Raw genomic sequence first — 5,000 nt, forward strand, 5'->3', positions numbered from 1 at the left:
TCATGTCATCCCAGATGTGACTTTCTTTCTTCTGCAGAACACACATGAAGATTTTTAGAAGAATATTTCAGCTCTGTAGGTTCATATAATGCAAGTGAATGGTGACCAAAATCTCCAAAAAGCACATAAAGGCAGCATAAAATTAATCCACAAGACTCCAGTGGTTTAATCCATGTCTTCAGGAGTGATACGATAGGTGTGGGGGAGAAACATCAATATTTAAGTACATTTTTACTATAATGAACCTTTATGTGCTTTTTTGAGCTTCAAAGTTCTGGTCACCATTCACTTGCATTGTATGGACCTACAGAGCTGAAATATTCTTATAGAAATCTTCATTTGTGTTCTGCAGAAGAAAGAAAGTCACATCTGGGATGACATGAGGATGAATAAATGATGACAGAATTTATATTTTTGGGTGTACTGTCCCTTTAAGTGGATATCAAATCATGTTCATCGTTTCCTGCTGTGTCTCTCCTGTTGACATCGATGATCCCAGTAAAACACAGGAAAAGGAAAACTAATGTTGCACCATTTCATCGTGTGTTTTTTCAGCACAGCGTTTGAAACGATCTTGGCTTCTGTTGTTATCAGCCTTGCCTATGCGTGTGTCTCCCTCTAGCGGTCATTGATGTTACACATGCACATGCGCAGAGGAGCGAGCGCATTTACAGCCGCGCATGCGCAGTGGAGCTACCATAAGGCGTTTTGCGCTTGTGGCTGGAGTAGCGCGAGGATGTTTTAAAGGGAAAGACAGACAGATTCTGTTTGATTCAGGTGAGTGAGAACGAGCTCAGTATCAATGTATCTGCTGATCTGGAGTCAGTTTCCTCTCGTCAAAGTGGACGAACTCCGCTGATTACGCAGACACGCTGTCACGTGACGAACTCCGCTGATTACGCAGACACGCTGTCACGTGACGAACTCGGGATGGACCAATCAAAGTTGATTGTGATTACTGGATAATGACTTGAATTTATTTCTTTAATAAATTGATGGTGTTATTTCCATATGTATGCCAGATACCAATACTTATTATTTTCTTCTTCTAGAGAACACATATCCCAACTATGACCAATAAATGGATCTGATTTGTTGAGTTTGTTCATTGAATGAACATGTTCTCTCAGACACGATCATTAAACAGATTAATTTATAATGTAAACAGCAGAGTAAACTTTTATCCATTAACTGTTAGCATGATTGTATCTTTATACATCATCTGTGTTTGCTGCGAGGGTTTAGTTCATGTTAATATTTGTAGTCATTATAGTTAATTAAAGTCTCTGATGTCCTCATATAGATGAATGTGTGTGTTGTTGCTTTTTAGTCAATTCATTTTCATTATGATAGTATGAATTAATTCTGATTAAGTAAATAGTGTTTGTTCATAAATATTAAATATAACACTGATAACCCACTCACTCGCTCACTCACTCACACACACTCACTCACTCACACACACTCACCCAACCACACACACACACACACACTCACCCAACCACACACTCACTCGCTCACACACACTCACTCACTCACACACACTCACTCACTCACACACACTCACCCAACCACACACACACACACACACTCACCCAACCACACACTCACTCGCTCACACACACTCGCTCGCTCACACACACTCACTCGCTCACACACACACACACACACACACACTCACCCAACCACTCACTCACACACACTCACCCAACCACACACACACACTCACTCACACACACTCACCCAACCACACACACACACACACACACACCCAACCACACACACACACTCACTCACTCACACACACTCACTCACCCAACCACACACACACACACACACACACACACACACACACTCACCCAACCACACACACACACTCACTCACTCACACACACTCACCCAACCACACACACACTCACCCAACCACACACACACACACCCAACCACACACACACACTCACCCAACCACACACACACACTCACTCACTCACACACACTCACCCAACCACACACACACACACACACCCAACCACACACACACACTCACTCACTCACACACACTCACTCACCCAACCACACACACACACTCACTCACTCACACACACTCACCCAACCACACACACACACACACACCCAACCACACACACACACTCACTCACTCACACACACTCACTCACCCAACCACACACACACACTCACTCACTCACACACACACTCACTCACTCACACACACTCACCCAACCACACACACACACTCACCCAACCACACACACACTCACTCACCCAACCACACACACACACTCACTCACTCACACACACTCACCCAACCACACACACACACTCACTCACTCACACACTCACCCAACCACACACACACACTCACTCACACACACTCACTCACACACACTCACCCAACCACACACACACACTCACTCACTCACACACTCACCCAACCACACACACACACACACTCACCCAACCACACACACACACTCACTCACACACACACTCACCCAACCACACACACACACACACACTCACCCAACCACACACACACACATGTTGTGTTTCCATGTTTTATGGGGACTTTCCATAGACATAATGGTTTTTATACTGTACAAACTTTATATTCTATCCCCTAAACCTAACCCTACCCCTAAACCTAACCCTCACAGAAAACTTTCTGCATTTTTACATTTTCAAAAAACATAATTTAGAATGATTTATAAGCTGTTTTCCTCATGGGGACCGACAAAATGTCCCCACAAGGTCAAACATTTCGGGTTTTACTATCCTTATGGGGACATTTGGTCCCCACAAAGTGATAAATACACACACACACTCACTCACACACACACTCACCCAACCACACACACACACTCACACACACTCACCCAACCACACACACACACACTCACACACACACAAACACACACTCACCCAACCACACACACACACACACACACAGACTCACACACACACAAACACACACACATGCTCTCTCACACAAACACACTCACTCACTCACACACACACACTCACACACACACACACACTCACACACACACACTCACTCTATCACTCACTCACACACACACACACACTCACTCTATCACTCACTCACTCACTCACTCGTGTGTGTGTTTGTGTGTGTGTGTGTGAGTGTGTGTGTGTGTGTGTGTGAGAGAGAGCGCGCGTGTGTGTGTGAGAGTGTGTGTGTGTGTGTGTGTTAGTCATCTGCTGTTGATGTTACTCTGGCCTGTTGCCATGGAGACAGAGCATCAGTGGAGATATGGGGGATTCAACAGTGTCCGTGTGGTCTTGTGAATAGAGAGAGAGATGGATGAAGTTTCACCGTCAGCTGGAGTCAGAGGATGCCGTTTCAGTGTAGTTGCCTTGGCAACAGTTCTGGTCTGATCTGGGGGTGGAGGTGCAGTCCTTTTAGGGTGTCTGATGCAGACTGAAGGTATCCACACACACACACACAGCACTGTTCATGAATATTCATGAGACTATATATGCTGATCATATACTGTGATCAGGTGAATATAAACAGGAGACTTACAGCTGTGTGTGTGTGTGTGTGTGTGTAGACAGAAACATGTTGCAGCATTGAAACTAGTTTTCAGGATTCTCATCATGGTAAAGAGTGGAGCTTGAGTTTAGGATGAGGTACATGATGTTTATTGCTCTTCATGTAGCGGTTAATGTGCTAACCATAGCATAGTCACCACGCTGCAGTCTAGCGGGGGTGATTTTGATTCGTTTCTCCAAAATTATTCGTTCAGATTCTTTCATTGACTATTACATCAAATTACGCCTTTAGTAGATGATGCCAAGTGACCATCGTTGACATTTCGCATGAGTCATTCACGACTAGAACAAGTCTAATTATCCTTTATTCAGAGACTTCAGAGTGTTTAAGCATCATAATGTTTCCCCACAAATGTCAACAAAGCACATCACGACTGATCATCGCGCTGTACAACACAAGAGCCTAAACATAACGATGAGTTTCAATGGCGTCCGTATGTCAGTGTAATGTGTGCTCATCACTCACTTTAATTCACATTTAATCCGGCTCACTTTCATGATGAAGTAGAGTAACATGCAGCTCCTCTCGTTCAGTCGGTCAGCAAATCCTCGTACATGAACGAGATGATTCATTCATATAGTGAGTTTGTGAACGAGATGACTGACTGGTTCAGTGAAGGGCATATTCGTTCAGCAGGTAAACTAATGAAATGGTTTTCTCGTGCTGTAGTCAGTCTTGCATGCAAGAAAAGCCATAAAATTGCATCCGCTTCTGAGACCATCAATCCGCACATCTTATCACGTGACTCGTTGTGCATGACACCGCGGAGACTCATGTTACTCTCCACGATCCACACACAACTCACCACACGCCCATTGAGAGAACCACTAATCACCACCACGAGGACGTTACCCCATGTGACTCTACCCTCCTAACAACCGCCCAATTTGGTTGCTAAGGAGACCTGACTGAGTCACTCACCACCGCCCACCGAGGCGAGAACCACATTATAGTGACCACGAGGAGGTTACCCCATGTGACTCTACCCTCCCTAGCAACCGCCCAATTTGGTTGCTAAGGAGACCTGACTGGAGTCACTCACCACACGCCCACGAGGCGAGAACCACATTATAGTGACCACGAGGAGGTTATCCCATGTGACTCTACCCTCCTAGCAACCGGGCCAGTTTGGTTGCTAAGGAGACCTGACTGGAGCCACTCACCACACGCCCTGGATTCAAACTCACGACTCCAGCGGTGATAGTCAGCGTCAATACTGCTGAGATGCCCAGATCTCCATAATGGCGACCCAGATGGACTTTGCAGCTGTTTTAACATATTTAAACGGATGAGCATTTACTCTGAGGCGAGTGTGATCACATGTGTTCGACCACCTCTGAATGTGGACAAATCACAAAATGGTATAAGGGAGTCTTAAGGGAATATTCGTGTTCAAAGTCGAGCT

Source organism: Xyrauchen texanus, chromosome 38, assembly GCF_025860055.1.
Source record: "Xyrauchen texanus isolate HMW12.3.18 chromosome 38, RBS_HiC_50CHRs, whole genome shotgun sequence".
Taxonomy (NCBI): domain Eukaryota; kingdom Metazoa; phylum Chordata; class Actinopteri; order Cypriniformes; family Catostomidae; genus Xyrauchen; species Xyrauchen texanus.